Source organism: Suncus etruscus, chromosome 3 (genome assembly GCF_024139225.1).
Source record: "Suncus etruscus isolate mSunEtr1 chromosome 3, mSunEtr1.pri.cur, whole genome shotgun sequence".
Classification (NCBI taxonomy): Eukaryota; Metazoa; Chordata; class Mammalia; order Eulipotyphla; family Soricidae; genus Suncus; species Suncus etruscus.
This window is the reverse complement of record NC_064850.1, coordinates 39,673,371-39,690,286: the sequence shown is the minus strand read 5'-3', so window position 1 is coordinate 39,690,286 and position 16,916 is coordinate 39,673,371.

Genomic DNA, 16,916 nt, shown 5'->3' with positions numbered 1-16,916 from the left:
AGGGCTTAAGAGATCATAAAGGGTGCTGTGGATTAAAACCAGGTTGACCATATTAATGCAAAAGTGGGATTTATTCCTGAGCTCCTGGGTTGTTCAGAATTGTACTTGAGTTTTTTTTTGAGGTGGGTATTTGGGGCCCCATTCAATAGTGTTCAGGGCTTCTTCTAGCTCTGCACTCGGGAATCACTCTTGGCAGTGCTTGGGACCATATGGGATGCTGAAGATTGAACCCAAGTTGGCCATGCAAAGCAAATGCCTACCCGCTGTACTATTTATTGCTCCAATCCCTTGTGGAAAAGATTTAAAATGACCAATTCAATAAGCTAATTTACATGATATCCCTCCTTCCTTTCCCATTGCATCAAGCTCACAATCTTTCATTTACAAGACATGTACTAAAAACGCATCTTCAAGGCCTGGGAGTAACACTGACTTGCCTGTGTTGTAGGTTGCTAACACTAGTAGAAACAACAGTACAAGTGATATGTCTATTTATTTTAACCATTCCCTCTGGTTATCTTCCAAATAGTCACATAAAGAACAACAAGTTGATTCTGGCTCTTGACATATAGAGAAGAGGTTCAGGGAGGGATAATGAAGGGGTGCCTTCATTTTATTCAAGCTACTGAGATTTCTGGGATTATAGGGGTTACTCCCTTCTGGTATCTGACACTTGATACCTCTAGAAAAAAATCAAGCCTTGATCGAATGTAGGGACTGAGTAAAAAATAATACACATTCATTGAACATGTCATTTGCTCTAGAGTTTTTATTTCAAGAACATTCTAGAAAAGTTAAAACACCAGAAGTAGATGTGTGTATGAGAGAGAGACAGATCAAGATGTATGCATATAAACATACATTTTTATAGGTGGAAGGCAAGTTTTGGGGACACCTCATAAAATTTAAAGATTTGATGAGCCCCCAACTCTGTACAAGTCACAGCCCTACCTATTTTGTGAAGACAATGACCAAGCTACATTTAACTCCAGTATCGCTGAATAGTTTAGGGCTCAGGGACACCAATAAACTTGAATTCTAACAACATTTTCCTGTTTGGGATGGAAGGAGAGGATCTTGGACTCAGCCCAGAGTCCTAAATTTCTGTCTTTATTTGAAAAAAATTCAAGAGACAGAAACCATATAGAAAGCAAAAGGACCAAGTTTGCACTTAAGGTGTGGGTTAGAACTCTTACTGGGCTTAGGAGTAAGAATTTTCTGAGGTGAGTAAACAAAGGCATAGAACATTCATAGTGGAGTGGACTAGACTGAGGGTGTTTGGCACATGTAGGCAGTTAGGGTCACAGGTTTGTTCAGAAAAATGTATCAGTAGCATCTACTTCCGCAGCTCAGCAGCTGGTGAGTTAATATGTAGTCTGGCCTTAATGAAGGAAAAAGGTGTGTTCAAAGGCAAGAGTCTTTTCCTTTCATATGCTTCAGTAATTTTAAACTAATTCTTCCAGACTCCTTGTTATCAGAAACTGGTAACAGTAAATGCTGAGTGTTGCTTCTGGGTGTTTCCAGCCTTTATTAGTCATTGTCTGTACTGCCTCTCTGAACTACACATGCATAAATGCTTCCCACATTCTCACCTAGATGAACTAAACTCCATTTACTCCAATTTATGTCTTTTTTTTTTTTTTGACATGCAAGGCAGCACTCAGGGGTTACTCCTGGCTCTGCACTCAGAAAACACTCCTGGCAGGCTCAGGGCACCATCTGGGATGCCGGGGTCAAACCAGGATGATGGCATGCAAGGCAAACACCCTACCTACTATGCTATTGCTCTGGCCCTGACTAGTCCATGTCTTAAATCAACTTTTGGGCTTGAGCACATGCTTTGCAAGCAGGAGGCCTGGGATTGATCCTCTGGATTGTATGGTTACCTGAGAACCATGAAAGTGTCTCCCAGAGCACTTAATCAAGAGTAACCCTTGAGCATCACCAGGCAAGTCCCAACACTATCCTCTGTATTAATCCTTGGCAATGTATGTTGTAACCATGTTGATACCTGAGCACCTTCCATTGAGTCCCAGTCAGAATCACGTTCCTTTCCACACTTGCAGAAATGCTACATACTCCTCTACCCTGTGACTGGCCACCTTTTATGTTCCCTCCAACTCCAGGGAAACCCCAGCATTTAACTTAGTTTGGAGTGAAAAGGCTGCTCAAGGTCACCCCATGAACTAGCTGAAATTTAACTCAAATTCTGTCCCTTGCATTCTCAGTCTCTAACATTTTCTCCCTAATTTTTTTTATTAAAATGCCATAATTTACCACATTGTTGATAACACAGTAATTTCAGGCATTCAGTGTTAAAACACCAATCCCACCAGCAGTGTGACCTTTTCTTCACTATTGTCCCCAATTTCCCATCCACCACCCTAGCCTGCCTTGATGCAGGCAACAAATTTCCTTCTCATTGTTTGATACAACACAAAGGCAAACGATTTCTCAAAACTTAAATAAACAAGGTTCAATTTGAAATGATTGTTCTATCTTTCCCTCTCCATGGTGTTATTAAAGTCAGTGTCTAAGAATTTCCTGGACTGTGCTAGCTGAGCCTTCTGTGTTCCTGTTTAGGCTCACTGAGCTTGGAAGATTTCTATGTGATTGTCGCAATTAGATTTCCTGGCATATTACTGGACTGACACAACTACTATCAGATATTGAGGTGATGTTTGGCTGTGTGTGGCCAAATGTTGGGCTATTGTAGTTCATGCAGAAAGGGGAATGTGAGGAAGTCACAGTAAAAATGAAAAAACGAGGAGGAGGAGGAGGAGGAGAGGACGAAAGAAAGAAAGAAGAAAGAAAGAAAAAGAAAGAAAGAAAGAAGAAAGAAAGAAGAAAGAGAAAGAAAGAAAGAAGAGAAAGAAAGAAAGAAAAAGAAAGAAAAAGAAAGAAAGAAAGAAAGAGAGAGAGAGAAAGAAAGGAAGAAAGAAAGAGAGAAGAAAAGAAAGAAAAAAGAAAGAAGAAATAAAGAGAAAGAAAAAAGGAAGGAAGGAAGAAGAAGAAGAAAGAAGAAAGAAAGAAAGAAAGAAAGAAAGAAAGAAAAAGAAAGAAAGAAAGAAAGAAGAAAGAATGAAAGAAAGAAAAAATGAAGGAAGAAAGAAAGAAAGAAAGAAGGAAGGAAGGAAGGAAGGAAGAAAGAAAAAGAAAGAACAAAAGAAGGAAGGAAGGAAGGAAGGAAGGAAGGAAGGAAGGAAGGAAGGAAGGAAGGAAGGAAGGAAGGAAGGAAGGAAGGAAGGAAGGAAAAAGAAAGGGGGATGTGCACCCTTCTTTCTTCTGAGAATGCCACAAAAGTATCTGCCAGGACCAGACTGTTGGATCCTCCCTGTGATGCTGTTTTCCAGCCATCAGGCAGTCAGAACTCTAGAGCAACTGTTATAGGATTCTCTTTGAAGCAAAAGCTTTTTGGAGACACCACTCCCGAGATGGGGAAAACAGCACAAATAATTCCCCAGGATTAGTCACTCTCAGGCTTGACTTCGGGCCTTTCCTCCTCCCTCACAGAGAACTCTAGTTCAGGAAGATGACCTATCAGCCTTACAGGCCACTTTATTGCCCACTGTCTTACTCCTGAGACATTCCTAAAACTCTATATTTATATTTATCTTCCCCCTGATGCCTCACTCCCCCCTGGCTATCTTGCTACGTCCCTGGCCCTGCTACCCTGCAAGTATCCCAGTTTCTCTTGTCCTATACAAGCATTGTTGGAGTGAAATAAAGTGTCTCTGGGTATCATCCTAAGACCTGTTCTCTCCTGGGAGAAAAGTACTTGGTCCCAAACACACCAGAAGAATGGAAGTTGACCCTCACTAGCTGTATGGACAGTATTAGTGGTCATTATTTTCTTGTCTTTGTGACGTTTTGTTTCTCAGATTGAAAAAATAGCCCTTTCTCTTCTCTCCAGGAAAGTGGATTGAGAAGGAATGTGTAGACGAGTTTCCTCCTTTGGAAAATGAGCCAGAGTGTGACTAACTCTTGTACATCCAGGTCCAGATAAAGCTTAGACTCACTTCACTGTCTCCTTGCAGGCTGTAGGAAACCTGAGCCACGACCTCTGTCAACCTTTCAAGTGTCCATTTCCCCTGGTCTTGGGTCACTGGGCATCCCCTCTGGGGGCGAACCCACTGTCTTTTTAGGAGAGTATGATTCCCTATTTGGGGGTTGTTTTTCTAACTTTGGGCTGGTTCCCAAAATAGGTATTTGGGAAGAAGTTCTCCTTCCTCACCAAGAGAAGGGCGTCTTCCAGGCAGGACAAAGCCAGCCTGGGATGGAGCCGGGGAAAGGGAAGCTGGACATTAAAGGGAGGATATAATCAAGCCTGGTGTCATGTTTGCATCCTTCAGATCTCCCCAGTGTTCTCTGGGGGTTTTGCAAGCTGGTGTAGTTTTCCAGCTCAAAAGAACTTTGTTGATTTTCTAGTCTGTTAGGTTTTGGGCCACACCCAGCAGTACCCAGGCCTTATTCCTGGCTCTGCCCTGAGGGATCACTCCTGGCAGGACTAAGGGACCATGGATCAAATATGGGTACCAGGGATCAAATAGGGGTCTGCTGTGTACAGGGCTGCATCTTTCCCACTGTACTATGACTCTGACCTAGTTTTGGTTTTATTTTGTTTTGGAGCAAAGCTTGTGGTACTCAGGACTTATTCCTGACACTGTGCTAAGGGATCACTCCTAATGGTGCTCAAGGGACCATCTGATTGCTGGTGATTGAGCCCAGGTTGGCTTAGTGCAAGCAAGAACTCTGCTCTCTATCTCTCTAGCCCTAAACCCTGCTTTTGTAGCTAAGTTAGACAGAAAGAAGTAAGAGTGACTTGAGTGCCAGAGACCCTGACAAGTATCTGAACTGGGCACAGTCTTGTGGGAATATTCTCCCCAACATTTGGGGTCTCAGATTATTAACTGTATCTGGTGTCAGAATGGCCTTGAATAAGACACCTATTGGCATCTGCAGGGTTGGGGAATTGGTTAATGTGAGGAAGAAAAGTCCATAATTTCTGGAAGAAGGATGAGGAAAAAAATCGATTCCTCTATAAGCTGTTATTTCTAGAGTTTAGAAATAAAACATTGCAGATACACACACATTTTGCCACATCCTCAGGAGAGCTTGAGAGACACCCTGAAATGCGACTATCCACAAAGGTGAATAAGCACCCAAGTCTTCGTGGGGCAATGGTCTCATTCTGCAGCCCTAAGTTCTTCCCTGGAGCCCAGCATATGGCACTGGGCAGCAAACAGAGAACAGCCACTGGTTCCTGTTCCAGTCCCCCAGAACAGAGATACTACCCAGAGACTCTCTGACTGTGTGCCTTCTGGTGATTATCAGGGGCACTCTAGCTACTGTTTTGATATGTAAAAGTCCACCTGGATCATTCTACCCTGCTCTGCCCTGGTGGATTTTGTTCTGGGAGAATAAAGAAAGAGCAGTTTGCTCGGTGTGCTGAAAGAGACCATGAGGTGAGAGAAGCAACTGATTCCATGATTCTTTCCTGGCTGGCTGGGTTTATTGATCCTTTGTGGATACCCTGCTGCTTCAGACCCATCCACCTTGGGTTAGAAATTCATATGTGGGGTGATCTCACAATTCGTGGGATATATTTTACACTCAGGATGAACGCCTGCAGTGCCTGGGGGACTATGTGGTGGTGCTGGGGGATGGGACTGGGATTAATTATGCAAGGCACCTGCCCTCTCCTGAGACTAGCTACTGGGGTGGGCCCTTCCCCCAATTTTTATAAGAAGGACCAGTCCCTTCCAATGTGGGAGGCCTCAGTAAACAATTCTTTCTGCTTCTCACACTCACTGAGCTCTGCAGACAAAAACTGCCACTCCTAATGACTTCCTGCCTTTGTCCACGTGTAGATGTGTCCCACATGGGCACTCCTAATGTCCAGCCCAGCTTCCCTCCCACTCCGATGTCCTCAGTACAGGCAGCCCACACAACCCACAGTTGCTTGACTCTCTGCCCCATTTTGGGAGTTCACAAGCACAAAGCCCCCAAGGCCTCTTTGTGGCCTTTTATCAGTGGAGTTTGTCTTGGCCATGGTGTGAGAGCATGTTGGACACACAGGGAGACTGTGCCACGCATCCTCTCTGCCTCTAGAGATTGTGACACCGGAAGTGCTAGCATAGCTATGGCCCCTGCTGACCTCTCTCCCATCCAGCACCCTGACCACAGGGCCAAGCGCTCACTCAGCTGTGCAGGGCAATTCCTGTATGGTCTGCATAAACAGTTCCTATTTGCAGGGTGCTCCCTTCTGGAAAGAGGGGAAAGGACAGCTCTGGTGTGGCCAGAAGGCAGTCCGATTCTTTGCTGTGGAGATCTCAGGAGACTACAGATAACTTCTGAGGGTCTTCTGCTCCTAAAATCCCTCTTCCACACCCTCTACCTTGTCACTCCACTTCTTTTCCTCAACAACCCCAGACTGATTGTCTTGATGCATCTGTTTGTCTCTCTTTCCATCTTGTTTTGTGTCTTCTAGGTTTTTTGTTTCTAAGTAGAATTGAACAACATGTGGTCCCTGATGTGTGTCATCTTCCACTTAACATTTTCTCTGTGTTTTTTTGTTGTTGTTGTTGTTGTTTTTTGTTTGTTTCTGTGCTGTTAGGAAGGAGCACACTGCAGTTGTCTGTCTCCTTCTATGGCTGAATAGTATTTCAACAGGCTGATATCCGCATTGATCTGGCTAATGAACTAGCGAGGTTATTTCCACTGCTGGGAACATTGGTGTGTATCTTAGTGCAAATATATTCCTTTCTCTTGAATAGATAATTATATGCGAGCTCAGAGTAGAAAAGTGATTCAGGTCTGGGATTTGATCTATTAGTGTTTTGGGGAAGAATTTTTGTATCTATGATTAAAAGAGCTGTTAGTGGGCACTTTTCTTTTCTATCTTAATATTTTGAAGAGTAGGGGCATGCCAGACTCCTGAAATAAAATAAATCATTTTCACTCTGCTTTTATTTTAATTGGATTAACATGTTGCTCTCTGGTGTATTAATATTATTAACTTATAAACATTGCAGCTGTTTTCTTTTTTAATTAATTAATTAACCACTGTGTTTACAAATATTTTAATACTGGGGGTTTTGTCATAAAATGTACACCACCCTTTATCACTACCATCTACTCACCACAAATGTTCCCCATATCCCTCCCTCACTCCAATCCCCTACCTATCTCAGACAGTCATTCTGCCTCTCTCCTTATCATTGTCATGGTAGTTGTCATCGTGATTAGTGCTCTAGGTGCATTCACCACTCTGCAGCTGTTTTATTTCTGATTTTTTCCATTTTGTATTGATTAAGAATGAGCATGCAACATTTTTCTAATTACCTCTTGAGAACACAAGTCTGGCTGTAGGTAACACACAATTTTATTTATTGTTTTGACACACTGGCCTTCTTTATTTATTTAAAAACCTTTTTTTTATTATAACACTGCTTTTTCCAAGTTGTTCATAATACAGTTGTTTCAGGCACACAATGTGCCAACACCACTCTCACCACTGACCTCTCCACTAGCGTACCCAGTTTCCCACCCATTGCTTCACTTTGCAGGCACAAATTTACTTCACATTGTTTATGACAACACAAAGGCCAATGGGTTTATCAAAACTTAGATCAATGAGGGTCCATTTGTGGTCATTGTTCCATCTCTTTATAATGTTAGTAAAGTCATTGTCTGAGGATTACTGTGCTGGTTGGTACTGGTTGAGCTTTCTATCTTATTTCTTTTACTCATTGAGCTTGGTTATTAGATGCCCTCTGTGACGCTGTTCCTAAACTGCCTGGCAGACAGAACCTCTGTAGAGCTACTTGTTCCAGGAATTTTTCTTGAGGCTGAAAGCTTCAGAGACAACACCGCACAAGAGATGGGGAAGGACAGCACAAAGAGGGGTGCCATGATTCCTAATTGGGCTTGACCTTGGGGCCAGCTCTCCACTCTCAAAGAGACCTCTGTTATAATATCTACCAATAATGCCTTGCCCCAAAGCAGGGGTCCTCAAGCTTCTTTTTTTTTAACAGGAGGCCAGTTCATTGTCTCTCAGACCTTTGGAGGACTGGACTATAGTTTTTAAAAAACTATGAATAAATTCCTATGTATGCTGCACATATCTTATTTTGAAGTAAAAGAAAACAAAATGGGAACAAATACAACACTTAAAATGAAGAACAAGTAAAGTTAAATGAAGAAGCTTACCAGTACTTCAATGGGAACTATTGGCCTGCTTTTGGCAGGCCAAAGTTTAAGGACCCTTGCTCAAGAGTCGAGAAGGAAGAGTCGAGAGACAGATAAGAAGGAGGGGAGTCAGAAAGTGTGGTGTACATCTCACACATGTGCACTGCAGGCTGGGGTGAGTCATCGGCTAAGCAGGATGGGCAGCAGCAGCTAAAACACCCAGCAGGCCAGAGAAACGTATTCAGTAGGCTGCATGTGGCCTGTGCCTGTAGTTTGAGGACCGCTGCTCTAGGACACTCTTATGCACTTACCTCTGGGCTATGCTTTCCTTTTAGATATTCCAGTTCCTCTTTTGGTGCTACATAAGCATAGTTGTAAGGGAATAGAAGATCTCTGGACATCAGCCTCAAATCTGTTCTTCCCTTGTCATGAGCTGAGGGGAGCAACCTTGGTCCCCGAACGTACCTGGAGGAGGAAATTGACCATTGCCTGCCCACAGGGTCAGCACATTTGGTGATCTACACAGATTTCCTATCAGATTTGCTATGATCCTACAGGGCTGATAGTATCATGAAATTTGGTGGTGTTGTGCAGCCACTAATGTGGCCACACAGTCCAGCAGCTATAGATCTGGAACAATTTGGTGTCTTGACAGTTAATAAGGTTCAAATGCGTCGCTGAGCCATTTCTATGTCAGAGGTGGCTTTGGGCTGCTGTCTTCAGACATAAAGAATAATCTATCCCTCACTCCATTCTGAGAAGGCTCCAGAGTAGTTAGCCCAGACTAATCAACCTGGGAAATTTTAGTGGCATCATGTTCTTTGGAAATTAATTGTCCCATTAACTTTTATAAATTCATTTCTGTAATATTCTGAGAAAATGCAATGTTTTCTTTGACCTCTTTTAGCGTCTCAGAGAATCATCAGCATCTAACATGCCTATTAGATGAAACTTTTCATCTGGAATGAAAATCACTTTTTGATGTGTTGATCCCTTCATAGCATTAAAATTGTTTTTCTGATATTTGGTTTAAGGACACAGTAATTTTGTGGGTTTTCCCCAGCCTTGCATCCTTTTTTGTTTCTCACTCTCCCTGTTAATGTGCTTTTTCCTTTTGCTCTCAGCTGCCCCAGGGACTGTCAGGAAACCTGGACCGGTAATAGGGCTTTGGCACTCTTGCTTCTTGGCAGCACCAAGAGACCACAACCCACTTATTTAATGTGTGCGTGGGAGTATATGTGTGTGTGGGCATACACATACAATGCATGCATGAAGGCATATATGTATAACAATATGTGTGAGTGTCATTGTATGAATGTGTGAGTTTGTATAAGCTTGTATGAGTGTGTGAGAGCATGGATGTTTGTGAGAGTATTAGGCATTTCAGCATGTGTATATAAGTGTGTGTGAGTATGTGAGCATGTTTGTATGCGTGTGTATTGCATGAGTTCGTATATATAAGTGTGTGAAAATGTTTGTATGAATGTGTACATGCATGAATATATATGTACAATGTTTTGGAGTATGTCACAAAAGCATATGAAAGTGTGACAGTATGTATGTGATTGTGTAAATGTCTGAGTATATATATATATGTGTGTGTGAGTATGTGTCAGAGTGTATGAGTGTGTGAGTACATACGTGAGTATAAGTGTGTCTTGTGTGCATGAGTGCATTTATGTGTGTATGTGTGTGAGTCTGTGGTGCATTTAATGTAAGTGTGTGTATTGGGCAAGTGACTGAAGTGTTTTCCTTACACTCCCAAGATTCCTAAAAAGGCTGCAGAGACCAGTTCCCCAACCCCCCGCATTTCCTGAGCCCTCTGTGAACAGTCTATAGCAGGGGTGGCGAACACGCGGCTCTTTGCCTCTTATCATTGTTTTGTCTACTGTGGCTCTTTGCCAAGTTTGGATTTTGTTCTGCTGCTTCTGAGGAGGGACCTCTGAGGAGAGATCTCCGAGAGAGTAGTCCCTCCCCCAGGCTGCGTCATCCCGCCTTCCATCCCTCGGAAACAACTGCACGGGCCAGCGATTGGGGGAACCGTGTGTCACATGTTGGGTCACTTCTGGCTGTTAGTTCTTAGTGGAGGACACAGCACATCCTCACCATCACTGTAGGATTTTTACCTTCACTCAAAATGGCAAAATGCAATATGTGTTTTATAGATTATTGTTAAAATTATATGCTTTTGTGTGAGTGTCTGTTTGGCAGGTCACTGCATGGTGTGGCTCTCTGACTCTCACAGTTTAAAATTTTGGCTCTTTGTGTCAAACTTGTTCGCCACCCCTGGTCTATAGATAAATGCACAGAGCTTCTCCCAAAACAGAGACTTTGCCCTAGTTTCCTTTTCCCTTCACCCACCCCTTTTGAGAGGTAAAAGACCCACCTAGGCTTATTAGCATGAGATAGGTACTTTGGTCTGTTATGTCTCCTTCCCTCCTCCATGTGGATTGAGCCGGTACAGTAAAGATTGTAGGGAAGGGCAGTTGGCTCCCAGTCCACAAGGATAGAAGCACCCTGACCCCATGCTTTTATCCCTTATGGTTATCTTGTTTTCTTAACTCTCGCAGTGACCCTGCTTCAGACCTGTTCATCAGGAGGGGGAAGGTTGGATTATGACAAATGGAACCTTTACATCACTCCAACCCCAGCTCTGTCCTGATGGACTCTCACCCTTCTCTGCCCATTTGCTCTTCATTCAGCTCCTTACATCGCTGCACCTTCTCAGGTCATTGATCTCTGGGCTTTGTTCTCAAGTCCATGATGTCTCCTTCAGAAATTTTTTTCTTTTGTTTCTTCTCTTGTTGCCATTCATTTGGGTGTGTTAAAGCCTGGAGTCTGCACCAGGACAGGGTCAGGTTAGCCTGGCAGGGGCAAGTGCTGCTCTGGAATGTGGAGGATGCATGGAGGACTATGAGACTGTCCAAAAGACGGATTCTGTAAGGGTAGGTCTAGCCTGCAGGATCCCCCATGGAACAAGAGGATCCACTTAATAAGCCCTTTCACTCTTCTGCTCCACCCTGGGACTCTTTTCTCCTCTGGGCCTGATGGTCTACACTGGTAAGAACTATCATGGGCTGCCTATCACCCATAAGTACTAGATAGTATCAAGGACACACTGTCTGCAAGAATTGAATGTGTGAGAGCATGGATGTTTGTGAGAGTATTTTTAATTTCAGCAAGTGAAATCATGTGAAAGCATCTTTCTTTCCTTTTCTGGGGGCCACAGTGGGCAGTGCTCAGGGATCTGTCCTCAGGGATCACTCCCAGAGGGAAACTGGGAATTGATCTGGTTACATGCAAGGCAACCAAATACTAGATTTTTACACCTATAGTAGCTTTGTAGAATTGAAAGAATTCAATTCTGCAGGGGAGCTGGGGAGGTAAGAGAGCAAATCTCAGGACAAGCTGCAACCCAGAATAGCTTCAGCTTCAGTGCCAGTCCCCTGGTAGAGTTCTGGAACCCTCCAGCCCGCCCCGGTGCTAGCTCCTGCCCTAACTCTCTTCTTCTTCTTCTTTCTTCTTCTTCTTCTTCTTCTTCTTCTTCTTCTTCTTCTTCTTCTTCTTCTTCTTCTTCTTCTTCTTCTTCTTCTTCTTCTTCTTCCTCCTCCTCCTCCTCCTCCTCCTCCTCCTCCTCCTCTCCTCCTCCTCCTCCTTCTTCTTCTTCTTCTTCTTCTTCTTCTTCTTCTTCTTCTTCTTCTTCTTCTTCTTCTTCTTTTCTTCTTCTTCTTCTTCTTCTTCTTCGGTGCTAGCTCCTGCCCTAACTCTTCTTCTTTCTTCTTCTTCTTCTTCTTCTTCTTCTTCTTCTTCTTCTCTTCTTCTTCTTCTTCTTCTTCTTCTTCTTCTTCTTTTCTTCTTCTTCTTCTTCTTCTTTTCTTCTTCTTCTTTTCCTTCTCCTTCTCCTTCTCCTTCTCCTTCTCCTCCTCCTCCTCCTCCTCCTCCTCCTCCTCCTCCTCCTTCTTCTTCTTCTTTTCTTCTTCTTCTTCTTCTTCTTCTTCTTCTTCTTCTTCTTCTTCTTCTTCTCCTTCTCCTTCTCCTCCTCCTCCTCCTCCTCCTCCTCCTCCTCCTTCTTCTTCTTCTTCTTCTTCTTCCTCTTCTTCTTCTTCTTCTTCTTCTTCTTCTTCTTCTTCTTCTTTTTGGTTTTTGAGTCACACTCAGCAACACTCAGGTGTTACTTCTGGATCTATGCTCAGAAATCACTCCTGGTAGGCTCAGGGAACCATATGGGATGCCGGGATTTGAACCACCATCCTTCTGCATGCAAGGCAAATACCCTACCTCCATGCTATCTTTCCGGCCTTAGGAAATACATTTTCAGAGGCTGTTGCTGGCACCTAGCTGAAATAAACTTTGCAACACTATGCATTCTGTAGGGCATTTTAGGGGAACCGAGAAGGCTAGATTTTTTCAACTGGATTCTTAGACTATGAGGAAGATCACTCTGGGAAAGTTCTCTGGTACCTATGTGATATGGACATTTCCTGATCTGTATATCATTCATCAATAAAAAGTTTTATTAAAATGAAGTCAAACTCTGTGTGCCAGGGGCCCACAGAAGATGGCTAGGTTCTACCTGTGGGTCACTGATTTACACCCCTGCTTTAATAAGAATCAGTTTATTTTGGGGGAAGGCATTTATTTGGGATCTAGGCACACACAAACAGCATTTTGCTTTGTTTTAGTTTGCTTTTGGTTGTTTGGTTTTGCTTTTGGGGGGGGGGTTGGGCCACACTCATTTGGCGCTCAGGGATTACTCCTGGCTATGCGCTTAGAAATCATTCTGGCTTGGGGGAACCATATGGGACGCCGGAGGATCAAACCGCGGTCCATCCTACGCTAGCGCTTGCAAGGCTTACCTCTAGCGCCATCTCTCCGGCCCCTGGTTTTGCATTTTGATGCTGGGGGCTCCTCAGCTTGTTGCTTGAGGGACCACGCAGTACTAGAGATCAAACCTGAGGCTTCCCATATGCAAAGCCTGAGCTTCAACCTAACAAGTTTTGAGTGAATTTTCTGGGTGAGAACACACTATCGAGATGTACCCATAGGCGGCGCTGTTCCTGCAAGGGGCACAGAAGGACCTTCCAGGGCCTCGACACATTCCTAGGCCCACACTACCCCCTACTGGCCATAACCCACAGTATTTTCCCTTTTTTATGGTCCAGGCAGATCATGATGCTCTCTAGTGGCTAGTTGGGAGAATGACTTGAAGATGCGAGTTCAGTGGATTTTGAGTGTGTTTCTGCAAGGTAACGCTGGTACAGCTAACGCTGGTAGAAGGACCTCAGACGGGGGTTCTGAGATTCCTTCTGAGGTTTCCAGCTTCGTACTCTCATCCTCTGCCTCATTCTGCAGCAAACCCATGAATCCCATCCAAGCATGGGAGGGAGAGAAAGGCCTAAGGAATATATATACATGTCTCCCTATGTGGCTTTATAATTTGCATCTTTTACTCTCTGGAGGGAGAGGGCTCCTAAGCAATGCTCAAAGGACAGGGAGGGAGTTTCTTATCCGAGGATGTGGTGCTGGGGTGCTGTGCTGCTGGGGACACTAGGGGACACCACTGGAAATGCTTGGAGTGAGGTGGATTCTCCTCCTCCTCCTCCTCCTTCTCTTCATTTTTCTCCTCCTCTTCCTCCTCCTTTTTGGATTTTGGGCCACATCTGGTGGTGCTTGGGATTACTCCTGACTCTTTGCTCAGATATCACTCCTGGTGGTGCTCAAGGAACCATATAAAATGCCAAGGATTGAGTCCCAGTTGGCCATGTGAGAGGTAAACACCCTACCTGCTGTGTTATATATTCATTTACCTCCAAGGCATCATTCTCTAGTTGTAGTTTTCAGAACTTAATATAAGAGCCTAATATATGCTGGTTCCCTGATGATTCTCTGCAGTGTGCTATGTGCAATCCACCTTCTCCACTTCCACTCCTCCATGCCTCTTCTTTCACCTCCTCCTCCTTTCTCATTTCTTCCTCCTCTTCCTTCTCCTCCTCATCCCCAGCTCAGTCTCATCTTCCCTTCATCTCTTCCTCCTCATCTGTTGAGCAGAAGGTCTCACACACACACACACACACACACACACACACACACACACACACGGCTGGGAGAGGAGCAGGCAGGGCAGATGCTGATGACAGGAGGGAAAGCAGATGCACCTTGAGTTGAGGGGTCATAGAACTGGGTTTGAGGCCCTCACTGTGTGATGCAGGACCAGTCACTCCGACTCAGGTAATCAGTTTCCCATCCGTGAAATGAAGGGGAAGCTGAACAGAGCAGAGCACAGGCTGCAGTTTCAGGTGGTCTCCTGCAGGGGGCAGGCTCAGCATTATCCCTCCCAGATCATTGGTGCCATCCAGCAGGTGGCAAGGCTGGAGCAAATTTGGAGCAGCAAATTTGGAGCAGCCTTCTCTGCCGCTCCCTCCAGGCTGGCAGAGCTCCATCTGCCACAGCCAGAGGGCAGCACGTGGGAGCACAGTAAAAACGACTGCAGCTGAACTGGGCAAATCCTGGCAAGGAGGCTGGATGGAGCCCTGAAGTGTGACCAGAAACACTTTGAAGATGAGGGTCACGGTGATTTGGGGATTCCAGGTGTACAGAAGTGGTGGTTGCCCTGGACACCTCGCAGAGCTATACCACTTCATGGGAGGAGCTGTATTTGCCCTGTGCCCTGTGCCTAGGGTTTGTACACTGATGATAGAACAAGGCCCCAAGGTCAGTGCCTGCAGAAGCACCCATAAAGACTCTGTTACCAAGACCAGAAGCCCTACTCAACCTGGATTAAGACATACAGGAACTTTGTTCCTGTTGCTGAGAAATTCAGCCTTCAAGAATGGCTTGATCTAGTCCAACCCAGCCCCACTAAGATTCAATAGCTTCATTCTCATCCCTGGCCTCTGTTTTCTCTCAGGTTTTCTTCATCATTGCCCCAACTCATAGCCCTGGGCTAGAAGGCAGCTTCAGAGAAACCTTGGTTATCTCTGCTCAGCAAAAATGACCATTTCACAGTATTCCTGTGTAGGTCGCAGATGTGCACAGCTGCCTCTGCCTCTACAGGGTCTCAGCTTTACCCTCCAAAGCAAGTTGGGCTCTGCTTTCAGAAGTTGGGGGTGGGGGGAATGTCCCCTGGGTGCAGCACAGCAGATGGTCCCACCAGCTCTCTGGGTGGCTCAGTCCCTCTCTGCTGTCTAGCAGGGCAGGAGAGGTTGGGTGAAAGGAACTTCAATTGTCCTTTGTGGAGAGAGACTCCAAGTAACCCCACAGGAGCTAAACCTTAGAGATATCCTGAACACAGCCAGTGGATGTACCAGGACCTGGTAAGGATGCAAAGGACAAGGCTGGGACATGAGCCCAGAGCATCTAGGAAGGGCAGGAAAAGGGTGTCCTGGGCAGGCACCAAACCGGTCAGCACCTAGTGGGTGTCCCCTAGAGCAGGGCTCTCCATGGGGTTCTCCAAACTCACCCTCACAAAGAACGGAGGACTAGCCCCTGCTGCACTGCAGCCTGTTGCACACTGAAATAACGCTTTATGGCATCTATTCCCCAAACCTGACTCAGGCCCAGCTGGTGGATCGCCCAGCAATGATCCTTCTCAGAGATCATGGTGTGGGGTATAGACATAGGCATATCAGAACCATGGACACTTCACCTCGCAGAGCTCCCAGACCAAGTTTCATGCTGCCTGATGGATGTACAGAGATGGGCCTCATTATCCGCAACAGAAAAATGGGGATGCCCAGCCATGAGTCCCCCTTTCTGTTGTGAGGGCTAATGGGGACACTGGGCAGCACATGACTTAGAAGGGGCAGCTATGAGGTCTCAGCACACTCATCAGAATTGTCCATTGGGGGCAGAGGAAGCTCAGAGCAGATGCTGTGGGGGGTTAGAGGGTCCCCCTGAGGTCTGAAAAGGGGCAAACATGACCCCACAGACAACAGACAACTGAGCATGGGTATAGAAAGGTCTGAACATGGGTTTAGACATACCTGTGACCGATATAGATAGAGCGAAACAGAGGTGTATACAGACCCAAGCATGGGTATAGACAGATCCATGAGACAAGTGTAGACAAACCTAAGACAGGTATAGAAATGCCTGCACAGAATTGTAGACAGATCTGAGAATGGGTGTAGATTGGCCTGAAACAGGTATAGACTGACCTGAGCTCGGGCATAGACAAGATGCTGGTGGGGGTTCAGGTGGCCCTGGGGACCCCGAACCCTTCCCTCCCCATGATCATTCTCCCAGGAAAGCCCTGAGGGATGTCAGGCCCTTCCCTTGACCCCACCAGCTCCCTCCTAGTCAAGAGGAACAGCATAAGGTACCCTTGAGCTCCGAGCCCAGAAGGAAGAGCATTTGCTTAGAGCCAACAGATCCATTGTTTAAATTTTTATTATAATACTTGGGGTGGGGATGGGGCTCTCTAGATGTCAGTGGACCCAAGGGCCAGTCCCAGAATCAACCTGGTCACCCACGGGCCCTTCCTGACAGTGCTGACGGGGCTCATGGGACCATGTGGCACAGGCACACACAGAACTGAAGGGGGGCTCACCCAAGTGATTTTCCTGCCCCCACATCAAACAAGAGAAAAAAATATGGCAGATAAAGACTCCCCGCTTCCACCCAAGTCACCCTGACTTCCTTGGGGTCCCCAAAGGGGTCAAGTATGCAGAGACAGGGGGTCCTTTCCAGATCAGTCAAGGGGACTGATGTGTCCCTTCCAGCAACAC